This window comes from Cyanistes caeruleus, chromosome 1 (assembly GCF_971803275.1).
Source record: "Cyanistes caeruleus chromosome 1, bCyaCae1.hap1.1, whole genome shotgun sequence".
NCBI lineage: Eukaryota > Metazoa > Chordata > Aves > Passeriformes > Paridae > Cyanistes > Cyanistes caeruleus.
The window spans coordinates 11153317-11168170 of NC_141701.1; the positions used below are offsets into that span (position 1 = coordinate 11153317).

The 14854-nt window shown below is 40.4% G+C and overlaps 1 long non-coding RNA gene across 3 annotated transcripts; it reads left to right on the plus strand.

Annotated features, from left to right (window-relative positions):
- The first annotated feature begins 5920 nt into the window (after positions 1–5920).
- On the plus strand, positions 5921–14644 carry LOC111925223 (uncharacterized). Of its 3 annotated transcripts, XR_015283907.1 has the most exons (6): positions 5921–6026; positions 10121–10232; positions 11044–11123; positions 11228–11431; positions 11750–12333; positions 12420–14644. It is a non-coding gene; the product is annotated as an uncharacterized LOC111925223 (long non-coding RNA). The 3 variants fall into 3 exon arrangements; XR_015283905.1 differs by lacking the exon at positions 10121–10232; XR_015283909.1 differs by lacking the exons at positions 10121–10232; positions 11044–11123.
- The last annotated feature ends 210 nt before the right edge of the window (positions 14645–14854 follow it).

Here is a 14854-nt window from a genome sequence, read left to right on the forward strand (position 1 = left end):
GAAAGAGCTGGGAACAGAAATCAGCTGGAAATGAAACCATATATTATATAATCTTTCACTGTCCTTCTCAGTTTCCCAATGCAACAAATTTATTCAGAAGTATAAACTTTACTCAGAGAGGTGATTCTATCTGCTGACATATGGCTATCCCATAATGACATACAAATACCATATTTTCCATTTCTTTATTTAATGCTGTGAGTAATTATTTACATTATATCACCTAAAATCTAAATCAAGGATATCTATTGCATGATTATGTGTGAAGCTTAGAAGACATAACTCTTAAGAATACAAGTCCTATTTATAATTCAGCTGAACACGGGCTGTCATTAATTGTCAAGGTTGAGTTCTTCTTGCTTCTTTCATGATGTTTAATTGACATGACTTTTGACATTGTGGTAAAATAATGCTCATATTTTGGGACTGAAACAAAAAGGACAGTGGATGTAGAGGGTGGAGGAAAAGCCAGTGGAGCAAGTTTCAGGATTCATTACACTCTATAAACAGTGACATTTCCGGATCAGCTGCACAGGAATGTTAGGGCATATCGTACATTTGGCTGTTGACATGAAAAGATTAGGCTCAACAATCATAATAAAGAATTGTCAGTGCCACAGTTCTCTGTTATCCATGGATATAATTGTTTCTTTTCTTACACACTTTCTCCTAAGCCATCCATCTGAATACAGCAGAAAGATTCAAACACACTTTTCCCCAATAAAATACAAACATGTAAGTAAACAGTACAATGTTCCACATTGTTTGATATTGATTTGTTTTGGTACTAGTGGGAATTCATACTTGAGAAAGAGTATTGAAAACTTCCTTGTACTTATGGAAGTCAACAGCGTCTTCACCTCAGGCAAAGGAGTTAGATTGGTGAAATGACATGTTATGCAGCAGGACAGATCTCTGCTTGCTTTACAAGACATCCTGGGAGTCCCAGTCAAGATAAGGATCCAGATACTGGTGTGATATGTCCTGGGTCAGAGACAGCAGGACACAACCCACGCAGGTCAGAGCTGGTGGAAAGGAGGTGTCTGAGGATGTTGCAGGAAATCTACTTCTCATATTAGAGATTTTCTCTCATGATATCCAACAGCTGTTGTAAAAGGTAAAAGCGTTTCAGTCCCACTGATGGAGGAGGGAAAATGACTGGTAGGTGTGAGAAGACTTTAAAAAAGAACTGAACTGAAGGAAAACATTGAACTGAAAGCTCCTTCAAGGGCAGGGCATCTACATTTTCTGTTAGGGACCAAGGAAACACCTTTGACTGATATTAGGAAAACAGGGTCCAATGAAGCAGAGGCTAAGATGTTTCAAGGATATCACTGCACAGGTAATGTTCCTACAAACATAATTGTGACAGAAGGAGTCAATGTTTAAAATGCCTTTTTTTTTGTTCAGGATTTTTGTTTTTGCGGGGTTTTTTTGTTTGTTTTTGGGTTTGGTTTTGTTTGTTTGTTTGGGTCTTTTTAGGTTTTGGTTTTTTGTTTGTTTTTTGTTTGGGGTTTTGTTGGGTTTTTTTTTCATGATGAAAGCTGTTCTTTATTGCTTTTAAAAATAAAATTTTATAATTCTTTAGAAGCTAGCAGTTGTGGACCTCTTGGCCACTATGGGACAGACATGAATTAAATTTCTACATGAGTTGCTTGGTGGAAAAGGACCTGGGAGAGCTGATCAGTGGTGGCTGAACATGACCAGCATGTTCCCAAGTTTCCAAGAAGACCAAGGGCATCCTGACCTGCTTCAGAAACAGAATGGCCAGCAGGTCTAGGGAAGGGATTATCCCTCTGTACTCAGCACTGGTGAGACCACACCTCAAATACTGTGGTCAGTTTTGAGCCCCTCACGTCAAGAAGGACACTGAGGTGCTGGAGAGTGTCCAGAGAAGAGCAGTGGACCTGGGAAGGAGCCTAGAGGGTCAGTCACATGAGGAGCAGTTGTGGGAGCACTGGAATGGGCTCCCAGGGAAGGGATCACAAGGCCAAGCCTGAGTTCAAGCAGTGCTCAGGTAACACTCTCAGGCACAGGGTGGGATTCTTCATTAACAGATCAGAACACAGATTCCCTACAGCTGTCCTGTGCAGGGTCAGGAGTTGGATATGATGATCCTACTGGGTCCTTTCCAACTCAGCATGGTCTGTGATTCTATAATTCTATAGAATCCTGGCTTAGCCTGGAGAAAAGGAGGTTCAGGGGGAACCTTATCACTCTTTACAACTGCCTGAAAGGAGGCTGTGGCCAGATTGGGGTCGGTCTCATCTCACAGGCAGACAGAGACAGGATAAGAGGCAATGGTGGCAAGCTGTGCCAGGGAAGGTAATTTCTTCACAGAAAGGGTGGATAAGCATTGGAATGGACTGTTGAGGGAATTGGTGGAGTCAACATCCCTAAAAGTGCTCAAGAAACTATTGGGTGTGGCACTTAGTGCTGTGGTTTAGTTGACAAGGTGATGTTCCATCAAAGGTTGGACTCAATGACCGTGGAGGTCTTTTCCAACCTTAATAATTCTGTGAGGCTATGATTCTATGATTGCTGATTTAGCACTGTGATGACAATGGGAATATCTGTCTTTTAAAAGCAGAGTTCTCAAAGATGGGTACCAGTGCTGTGTAAGACTAAAACTGATGTGATATTTTCCCATGAGAAGGTCTCAATCAGCCTCCTTACGAGATGTTCTTAGTGAATCCTGAATCTTAGCAGGTGACCCATAGCCAAACCTATGTACTAAGTATCTATCTCTTGGCTAAAGTCTCCTTGTGGTTTTCAATTAAAAATATATTTCAGCCTTGTTCATACTCAGATGAATCAGGTGTTTTGCTGAAATTATCTTCTGAACTGTTTTACACTGGCACAGAATTAACATAGAATATCTGTTAGGATTTACTATATGCTCTTTCAAAACAGATCATAATAATAGAAATCCTGTGTAGACCAGGAAACTTGTAGCAATGTTTCCTTCCTGTCACATGTGTACCCAGAATAACACTTAGTTCCCTCTATGAAAGCAATCAAATACTTTGATAAAACTAAAAAAATGGTGTAGAAAACTAAGGTACTAATAAACAATAAATACTGATTCTATCAGGGATTACAACATAATTGAGGAAGCTATATAAAGGCATCTTTTCAAGACTGAGATACAATATCAGCTAAGTTAATAAGAAATAAAATCGTGTTGACTTCAGTGTGCATGGGACCAGACTGTGGATATTTGATCAATGAGTCCTCAATGGTAGAAAATGTTATAGACATAAGTGGAAAGTGAGGGACTGATCAGGTGGTCTCCCTGAAAGCTTGCTGGCACTTTTGGGGATCTGAGCATTTCCAGCAGAGCTATTGTGATTTTCAAATTGGACAATATTTCTTCTTTTCTCTAGGTTTGCATTTCTCATGTGCTTGTCCATGAAATAAGTTTTTCTTTTATTTGAAAGGTTAGGAATCTTCTCCTTCAAGATACTCCTAAACCTTTTCTCATCCTGATTAGATTATTAGATAAGAATATTTCATAAGGACAGAGGGAGTGCTATGACCAGCTATTGTGACATTATGAATAATACAGGAGAAACAATATTTATTCTGCATTTCCTGCATAGACCTCCTGTGATAATTCTTGCAAACTTGTCTCTACTCAGTTTTTTCTTGTATGACTTTCAAGGAGAGGCAGAAGGCTAAAATACATCTTCTATAAGTTATGTCTAGTGCATGTAGACACAATAAAGATGTATCCCTAATCATGTCCTATGTGTCAAGAAGGAATTTCACCCAGGAAAATGCTTCCAACAAAATAATTTTATCTATTAAAATATGCCTTGGAAGTTAATAATTTTTTTCTCCATCATTGATGGTTGAAATTATATGAATTCACTGTACTCACTTGTATATCAATTTAGTAAAAGAGTATATCAGTTCCTGTCCTTCCTGGCCTTTTATTGAAGTAAAATTAAACAATTTCAGGATTCAATTATTAATACCTTCCATCTATAAACCATGTCTTCATCTATAAACCATATTGACATTCAGTCTAGACATCTCAAGAGGGAATTCACTTCATGAATATCAATAAACAGGTTGTAAGGAGACTGGGAATATTAAATTATTTCAAAGCGTTTGACAGTTGACAATGTTAATACAATAATTAAAAGCTCACATCCCTTAAAAAAAAAAAAAAAAACCTTCTCAGCATTTCCATGTATAAAGCTGCAAAGTCCTTAGAAGGTGAAAATCAATGCTGCTGTGCTGTTAGTACTGGATCTGTATGCATTTCCAGCAACCCCCACAGTACCTTCACAAATAAGGAAATCTTTTTGCCCCAAAGATGGCTTCAAGACCTGGCTTAATCTCAATTTATGACCAGTTTGGCATTAACTTTTTAGCCAGAAGGTAGTAAAAAATCATTTGAAAATGCAAATCCTAGCCTGCATTAGATCACTGCTTTGAAAAGGAAGCAGCAGATAACCCAAGACATGGCAGACCTGGCTCCCCAAGAAACAGTTTGCAAAGCATTGAGTTGGAGATAAAATGGTAAAAAATCCACAGTAGATTCATTCTGCCTCTCTCAGTGCAGCTTGTGTAAAACCTCCCTGGGTAGGAATCCATCAACTCAGAAAAATCTAATGATGAAAGACAGCAGATTTCTGTCAGGCATTTGTCTTAGCAATGACCTTCTGTGAGAAAATAGAACAATTGACCACTGGTACACAAATCATGTCAGGAGCTTCTTCGAAATTACTTCTTGAGGTGGCTGGAACCTGATATCAATACTCCTTGTGTGTGAAAATCAGGAAAGCAAAAAAAAAAAAAAAAGAAGCAGCATTTAGGGTTCCTAGAAATAAAAAGCAAATGCAGTAATTATAATGCAGTCCTGTTGATTAGTATCACACAATGTTTTAGTTTATTTTACTTAGAAACTGCTACTTTAACATGTATATAGATTTTCTTGTGTAATGGACTGCTGAGTTGATCACTCAACTTTCCTTGCTTGGACTGGAGACGGGCTAATAATTTGGTTATAATTTCAGATAGGAATTGGGCAATGTGCTGCTTTTGGCTGGGGTAGAGTTAATTTTCTCTGTAGCAGCTGGTTTGGGACTATATTTTGGATTTTTGCTGAAAACACTGGTAATAACAAAGAGATGATTAGCTATTTCTGAGCAGTGGTGACACAGAGTCAAGGCCTTTTCTGCTCCTCATCATCAGTTTTCCCAGCAAGGAGGCTGGAGGTGCACAAGGACTTGGGAGGGGACACAAGGGGACACACCCAGAACAGCTGGCCCAAAACTGACAGAAGAGATACATACACAAGAGTGTGTTGATCTGCTGGAGAGCAGGAAGGATCTGCAGAGAGTTCTGAACAAGCAGAGAGGATGGGCTGAAGCCAGTGGTATGAAGTTCAACAAGGTGAAGTGCTGGGTAATGCACTTGGATCACAAGAGCCCCAGGCAGCACTACAGGCTGGGGCTAGAAGAACTCCCAGAGGAAAAGGACCTGAGGGGGCTGGTCAACAGTGGCTGAACCTGAGCCAGTGTGTGCCCAGGTGACCAAGAAGGCCAGTGGCACCTGGCTTGTATCAGAATTAATGTGGCCAGCAGGACCAGGGCAGTGATTGTCCCCTTATACTCAGCACTGGGTGGGTGCACCTTGAATCAGGGTCCAGTTCTGGGTCCCTCATTACAAGAAAGACATTGAGGGGCTGGAGTGAGTCCAAAGTAGGGCAACAGAGCTGGGGACGAGTCTGGAGCACAAGTCTGATGAGGAGTGGTTAAGGCAGCTGAGGGTGTTTAGCCTGGAGAAAAGGAGGTTCAGAGGGGACCTTATTACTCTACAACCACCTGAAAGGAGGCTGTAGCCAGGTGGGGATTGGTCCCTTCTCCTAGGTAACAAGCAAAAGGACAAGAGGAAACGGCCTCAAGCTGTACATGGGAAGATGTGGGTTGGATACCAGGAACATGTTCCTCATGGAAAGGCTTACCAAACATGGAACAGGCTGTCCAGGGAAGTGGGAGTCACCCTCCCTACAGGTAAAAGACGTGTAGATGTGGCACTTGGTACAGGATTTAGTGCTGGCCTTGGCAGTGAAGGGGTTAATTGATGGACCCAAGGATCTTTGACTTATTTTCCAACTGAAACAATTCTATGACTCTGTTTCTATGATATTCCATACTATATGGCATAATGCTCAGCATATAAATCTGGAGGAAGAAGAAGAAAAAGGGATATGTTGGAGTGATGGTGTTTGTCTTTTCAAGTCACTGTTATGCAGGATGGGGCCCTGGAGACAACGAAACACCAGTCCATGGGAAGTAGTGAATTAATTCCCTGTTTTGCTTTGCTTGAATACACAACTTTTGCTTTATTAATTAAAATATCTTTATCAAAACCCATGAGTTTTCTCACTTTCTCACATTTCTGATTCTCTCCAGTCCCCCCAGGGTAAGGCAGTGAGAGAGCAGCTGTGTGGAGCTTACTTGCTGGTCAGGGTTAAACCACAGCAGGCAATTATATGGATAACATGGACTCAGAATTACTATTGTTATACTAAATAAATCTTGGGAGAAATATTCAGACTTAGGTATGGGTTAAGATGTTACTCACTTCAGTGAAATTAAATCATGGTGACATTTAATTTGAGTGAACTGAGAGCTTTTCAGTGCTTACTGCTGTAACCTAAACTTTCCATTGTATATGTTAATTAAAATTAGCTCTAAGTTTTGCCTTTTGGAACATGACTAACAAGTATTGAAAACAATGCCATGTGTGCTTATTTTGCATGTAACCCACATCTCCTACAGAAGATCACTGGTAATTTCAGCTGTAATCTGTGGGTGCACAAAAATGAGCTGGGTTGTATGCCTAAGATGATGAGACTTTAATAATATATGGAAACAGCCTGCAGTGTGAACTTGACTTCATGAGGCAGACAGCTCAAACCCAGGTCAAAAGGTGTGCTCAGGCTCACCTGTGCTGTGCAGTCAGTGCAATCTGGGCTCCCACTGGCCATCCACCACTGCCCCCCTGATACTTCCCTCCTTATCCTCCTTTTCTGCCACACTTCCACATCCCCATCAGCAACTTCAGGACTGCCAATACAGAGCCCAACCCAACTGACAGCAGTTTGGGCTCTGCCCAGACCCCTGTTGATGAACTTACTGTGTTCTGCAAATGCAGGATGTCTCTCCCTGATCCAGCCAAGTAGTTGCACTCCTTTAAGAATAAAACTCTGGCAGTCAGTTCCTAGAAGGAATAGCAGGGGAGTAGTCCTGGGATGTTGGTGGTACCCCTAGATCTTGCCTGGGGTGCTGGTCTATCCTTAGGAATGGGATGCTGAGGATGGACACTGAAGCTGTTTGTAAATGAAGGACTGTATCTGTCTTCATCCAAACTCTTAAGGAGATTGATTCAGATTTCAGTTGTATCTGGGGTGATTTTGAAGAATTATTGGTCCTGTCTAGTTGAAACATACTAATTATTGTTCTGACATCTGTCTTCACTGAAGACAAATTGTTTTTCATTGTGAGGGAAATGCTGCCCTCCAGCTGTCAGGGCAAGTTATTTGTAATCCTGACCAATTTTGTGCTTTAACAAATGTACTTTATTAAAAAAAAAAAAAAGTATTAGGAAAAATAATGATCAATCAGGATTAAAAATTATTTTTATTAAAATATTTAGGGGGTGGTATTGGCTTTTGAGGTGGCTGCAAGACGTCATATCTGAGTACACTGCTTTTCCACCAGACAGTGAATGCAAATGACTCAAAAGTTTCATTGTAAAAAAGGGATAAAGTGCATTTAAGATAATATTACAATAAGTTGGACAGGACTGGCTTCCATTTTATTCTGGCTGGGGCTGTTTTTCATTCTGGTTTTATCAGAATTTAGGTGAAATAATGGTATATTTTCCTTTAAGGAACAGTGTCTTGTGGAACATTGACATAACATATGGGTGTGTGTTTCTTGCAAATAAGTCTGCATCTGCACATTTATTTAATGATCTGATTGACTTAAAAAGTACCCCTTTGCTTGGTGCTGCTAAATGTAGGTGGGGGCACAGATGATTCTGAGCAAGGTCACAGGCTACTAAAATGCACCACTGTATTAAGAACACATGTAGAGTGTTTCCTGGTTCCTTACTATTTCCTCTACACCACTTCCCTTTCCTTTTGTAAGTGCTCATTGAATTAGGCATGGAAAAACATATCCTGGGAGGTATTTTAATGATTTAGGAACTTTAGTACCACCCTAAAAATTTTTAGCCTTGTTTTTCCTATTTTGCATTTCCACATAAGACAACAAGTTTAATAATAATTTGCACACTTAATTCTTTTCCCCTCTAATTTACATTTCCACTTAAACAAGGCTGATAAATAGCTTTGCAACCAATAGTCAGAGTAGCTGTCTTCTGCCATCAGGCTCTCATGTAACTCTCCTATGCTAACAAAACCAGTATGTCAAGGTGCCTGTCACTCCTCATGGCTGCTGTAGTATATTGACAGCACCCAAATGTCTCCTTGGATTTGATGGCTGGCACATGTGGGGCTGGTGAAGGGATTTGCTCAGGATCACAGGGCTTTCCAAAAATCTTTTTGGGAGCCTATTACAATTCTCTCCTTTTGCAGTGTAGAGAAAATCCTTCTACAGTGTAGATCAGGACGCTTTTCTTCAAGTCGGTAAAAAACTATCAGCTGACTTCAGGTTTGAATCTGAACCATGGTGTTTATGAGTTTTTTTAGAAGGAGGAAGGATGGTGCTCAGTGATGTTGGAGGTAGTGAAGTTCCCAGGTATTGTACTGTTAAAACTGAGCAGAGTTACACTCTTTTTATACACAGAGTGCTGTGTGAGGACACAGAGTTTTCTATGTGCCCCTAATATTTTGAAGGACATTGTTGAAACCTTAGAAGATTATTTCTTAATTTATTTCTGATAACTTCATACCAATAAATAAAGCCCCAAACAGGCAGAAATTCCCTGTTAGTTTACATATCTTGTACTCCCTGATTTGCCATATTTGCTTTAAATAGTACACAAAATGAATACAAGTAACTTAGGTATTAGTGATCCAAAATAGTATTTACCTGGTTTCTTCCTTGAAAAAGCACCTCTGGAACCAATATGGGATGATATCAGAGAGAACACATAATTTTGGCATCTTAAACCCTATGTCCCCATTAAACATAAAATTAGAACCTAATACCTTGAAATTAGGAATTAGACAGTAAGGGAAGCACATTACTTTGGTATGAAGTAGAATTTTTAAAAAAATGTTCTAATTCCCAATGCATTTCAGAAAAGTCTGAGTTGTATCCTAATCCCAGCTCCACAGGGAGCAGCTGGACCAGTAGACTTTGTATGTGACTAAGTTTTTTGGAACTCATAAACTTTCCAAGACATTTTTAATTGCTCAAAAGAGGAAGAGCAGTAATTGGGAGAGAGAATGCTGGCTCATATTTTCTGAAGGCTTATGTTTTCTGGATGTAAGTGTATTCTCTCTGTCTCAGCAAATCAGTATCTATTTTTTTGTTTGTCTGTTCAAACATCCTGCCTTGGTTGGGAACAAGACAGTCAATTAGGGTAGGTAGGTAATCACCAGGGATTAGATCCACTTGTAATTGGTAGCGTTAATTTGACAGGAAACACTTTCTTTAGGGAAGAAAGAAAAAAAAAAAAAAAAAAAGATAAAGAAAGAGAGAACTGTGCTGAGCTTTCCAGTGCCTGGAGCAGAACATGTCAGTGTCTCAGTTCCAAGGGTGGGGAAGTCCGTAAATCAGAGGGATTGCTGCTTTCTGTGGGAATACTGAACCTGTGCTTCGGTGATGCATGTGAGAATTAAAGGTTCCCAGAAGACTTGAAACTGTTTTCAAAAGGTGCAGAGCTTAATTACTAGAGGGGTTGTTAATTATCAACACCGAAAGGCTCTGTGTGGATCTTTTTGCTGGCTATGATGTGAATATTGTGTCTGACACCCTGAATATCAGACTGCCAGACCTTCTGGGCAAAACAAGCTGCTTTTTAGCAAGATGTCTCATTGTAGGCAGGTTCTGCTTCACAGTTTACACTTACTGTGGGGTACCTGCTACCAGCTGAACTTCCACACTGTTCACGTGCATTTTCACTCCAGGGCTCATCTCCAGAAGTTACTGGGCTGAAGGGTAAGGTGGGCATCTATAAGCCACAGTCTGGAAGAAGAGTTACCTCACACTTTCTGTACACTAAGAGCATCTCCACAGAGTGTAAGAGAATTGTAACTGACATGTGGCAAATCCACCCCCAAAGTGCTGCACCAATCTACAAGACTGTCGCTAAAGGACATGAAATGGTTCACACAAACACTCTCAGTGTCAGAACAAAAAAAACGTCTTTTATTCTCTGACTCCAGTATTTATAGATTCTCGACAATGACCAGGGATTGGATAATTAAGTTACCACCTTCCCAAGCACACTGGTCATGAGAAACATCTTTCAAAAGACATTTCTTAGAAGGAATGTGATAAACAACTTATGTTTATAGGATTTTCATGGGAAAGTAAATAAAACTATGAAAACATTATCAGAAGGTTTAATTTACAGGGCAACACAAGACCCCTTTAAGAAGACAGGTTTGCAGTGATGTATTTGCACAAAGGCTTGAGATCCAAGTGATGCAAATTTTGCCACTCTGCTATAGGTCAAGGACAATTGGAAACATAAGAGTGGGCAGCAGACACAAAATGCCCAAAATACAGTGACCTTCTCATTTAAAGATACTCTTTATTTTTTCTGCCCATGAAGCCCAGCAGAGCTCAGAAGCATGGCTCAGGGCCTGTTCTCCAGGGTAGCATTAAGCAGAGCATTGCCAGCAGGTGGAGGGAGATGATCCTGCCCCTCTGCCCTGCCCTGGTGAGGGATATCTGGGTGCCATGGGCAGAGCTTGACCACTCACAAAAGAAGAGATATAGATATATTGGAGATCAGAAAGATGAATAATAGAATGAGAATCATAGAATATATCAAATCAGAAGGGACTCATAAAAATGATCAAGTCCAACTCCCTGCTCCTTGCAGGACTACTTCAACCTTAACCAGATGACTGGAAACATCACTCCTTGAACTCTGGCAGGTTTGGTGCCATGACCACTTCCCTGGTGAGCCTCTTCTAGTGACCTTCTCACCTAAGAACCTTTTCCCAGTGTCCTATATGAAGTTCCTCTGATGCAGCTTTATACTACATCCTTATGCCTTACCATAGGTCACCAGAGAGAGAACAGCACCTCACTCTCCACTGGCACCCTTGAGCCTTCAGGTTAGACTGTGACAAGAGAACCCTTCGGCCTTCTCTCCTCCAAGATGAAGAAGGCAAGTGACCTCAGCTGCTCCTTGTAAGCCTTGATCTGGATACCTTTTATCAGCTTGGACATCCTTCTCAGTAGGATGAACAAGATCAGAGTCAGCTGTGAGTATACAATTCCCCCAGCCATGATCTTCCAATACAAGGTTCACGGTGTATCAGGGCCCATCATTGGTGCTAAAGGCAGAGGTGGAGCAGATAATAAATGTCCCCATTTGTCTACATCCCTATTTTTGAGGTGATTGACCTCATCAAGGTGTGAGAAATGTTATCATTGTCCTTCTTTTGCTGTTGATGTATTTTAGGAAGTGTCCCTTGCTATGCTTGTCTTTATCTCTAACTGACCTTTGTCCTGTAGTCTCCCTGAGTCACCTGTTCTTTCATCCAATGTCTATGTACCTTTCTTTCATGTTTGAGTTCTAGAAGATCCCTGCTCATCCAAGCTGGTCTTCTGTACAACTTTGGGCATCAATCACACAAAGGGAAGTTGAGAGATCTGTTCAGCTGTTCAGCCTGAAGAGGAGAAGGCTCCAGTGGAATCTTTTCTGTGTGGATAAACAGTTGATGGGAGGGAATGAAGACAAGGGAGCAATATTCTTCTCACTGATGTCCATTGACAGGAGAAAAAGCTATGGTCACAAACTAAAAAAATAGGAGATCATGTTTAAAATAAGAAAAACAGGTTTCATAGTGAGGGTACTAAAACACTGGTGCAGGTTGCCCACAGAGATTGTAGTCTCTGTCCTTGGAGGTATTTAAACCCAATAGCACGGTCAAACAACTCAAGGTCACCCTGCTTGAGAAGAAGGGTTAGACCAGAATACCCCCAGAGGTCCCTGCTAACCTCAGCTATTGATTTTGCAATTGTGTATCATGATTGAAAGGAAGCTGCATCTCCTGTTCCCAGATGTCAAGGGCTGGATTATTCCTGATTTTCACATCTTTTGCTACCACAGGCCCTGTCAACGTTATGTTTTCCCAATGCCACTACCACAACATCATCTCAGGTACTGCCACATGCTATCAGGGGTGCTGATGTGCCCTATCTTGCTCTGTCCTGCCAACTCACTGGACTCTTTTCATATTCCAACAGGGTCTCAGAAGCTGAGTGAAATGAAAACAGTGGCCCAGCCCCAGCCTGCTCTTATAATCCTGTGCTTGATCTTAACTGAATTTAAAAGACTCATGGCAATAATAAAAGGAAGAGGCACTACTTCCCCCCCATTCTCTGTGATGAGGGGGAGAGAAATCATTTTCCCTAAAGATAATTTAGATGTGCATTACGCTGATGCAATGCTGAAACTACCGTATTTCCTTGTGCTGGAGGTGCAGGATGTGATGATAACAGTGCTTAACTTCCAAAGTTAAAAAATGTGCATCTCTGCAGGTGATAAATGCCTGTGTGCCTGTCTGGTCATATGACTGGTTTCTGCTTGCTTCCTGGAGAGCTGTGACTCAGAGCTGGGAGGGACAGGGAAATAGTGGATCTCTGGGGAAGAAATGCACTTTTTAGGCAGGAGCTCCAGCCTAACCAAAGGAAGAACATGGCAGGTGAGGGAACAGCAGCCATAGAGAGCTCAGAGAAGGAGACCATCCTGTTGATTTCAAAAATATGACAGCAAGGGTCATGCACTTTCTCTGAGGCTGATATTGGAATTGAGTCAAGGGATGACGCCAGCAGAAGCCCTTTGATCAGAATCCTTGTGCAAAAAGACTCAGCCAGGTCCAATAACACAGAGGTATATATTTCACTCACTCTGATTCTGTTAGCAGTGTGCAATGCTAGAAGTGTCTTCATTTCTGCTCTGGTCCCATAACTACCCAGTAAACAATGAGTACAAGATGCACAGACAATAAACAGGCACTTGAAAGAGTTGTCCAAAATGTACCCAGAGCAGGGATCATGACTGCTGAAACCCCCACACAGCCTGGAACATGAGTGTCTGTGGCTTGCACTGGCTCTACAATTTTGAGTTTTCAAAAAAAAACAATTTTGGGGAGCACTGATGGCAGGAGGAATGTTCTAGGGCAGGATTACTTTGCTCGATTGCTTCACATTGATTCAAAACATTTGGCATGAAACACAGTGAATCACTAAGCTTGTTTCTGTGTAAGAATTACACTGACATGATTATGCCTGATGGTTCTTGATGCTATTTTTCCTTTGTAAAAAAGTCTCCTCCCCATATCAAATACAAAGAGACCAAATCCATGGTGCACCAAATGCAATGAAAGTGAGGACTGGAAAGCGATGTCTTAAGAATGAGGAAAGGTTTTTTCAGCAGTGGAGTCTGTTCCCTCAGGAAAATCCTGTGTTGCAACACAGGTTTATCTCTTTCTCCAGATGCTTCTCAGCACAAAACACAACCTGTCCCTAGTGTGCACAGCATTTGCTTAACTGAGCGCAAACTATTCCAAAGGTGTAGTTAAAATCTGAGGGAGAGGAAATGTGGTTTAAAGCCTGAAGCCAGGAGAATTAAAGTTCATATTCTTTGGTGCTACAAAGAAAGGGGAATTCTTGGTGGGAACAATCTACAGGTTTCCATAAAACAGGATAATTTCCTCTTGAAACCTCAGTAATTCAACTCCTGTCTAGTAAAATCAAAACATTTCTAGTAAGATTTCCCTGATTAAAATGTTTTTAATAAATTGTTTAACCTATCAGGATGTTTTTTTAATAAGCCAAATATTTTATTTCGTTTTAGTGCAATAAATCATTATCCTTCATTTTCCTATTAGCATACTGATTTATATGAGGTCTAATCTAGGTACTCCTTCAATCCTGCATCTTGGGCTCCCAGGAATAACCTATTTCTCACAACAGGCTGTGGACTTCATGTGGCTCATTGATGGTTACTCAGATTTCAAAGAATGAAAAATTAAGATTTCCAAGCACAAGGTTCTCCAAAGCATCTTGCTGCTGTGGGAAGACAGTGGTGAACATAATAGTTTAAAAAAATAAAGCAGTTATTGTTCATTAAGTAAAAGGAAGACATTTTATGAACGGTAATATATTTCTTCTAAACTAAAATATCTCAACAAAATAGCTGCAGTTGCCAGTAGAAATGCAAAAATGTTATAGCCATGATTTTTAAAGATTTTAAAGTTTTGCTCTGATTAGAGGCAAAACAAATTAGAAACTCATGTCTCACAGGACTGGTGTGCAGTTGCTCCTTGTCCTATTTGCTGACTTAAATACTGGTTCAGGTAAAGATCACTGCTTACTTATGAAGTAGAATAATTGCAAAACGTATGTGTCTAGAATAAGGTGCATTTAAACTTGATATATTTTCAATAAAATTATAGTCTATAAATCTATCTACTAATGAGATAATTAATTTCTTTCAAAATCTTTGGGTGAAAAAGATATATCTTAACCTATAAATCAGAACATGGAATATTCTGAATTGAAAGAGATCCACAAGGATCAGGTTCAACTCTTCAGGTGAATGGCTCATATGGGGATTGAACCCACAACCTTGGCATTATTAACAACATGCTCTACCCAATCTATCATTACAGTCCAAA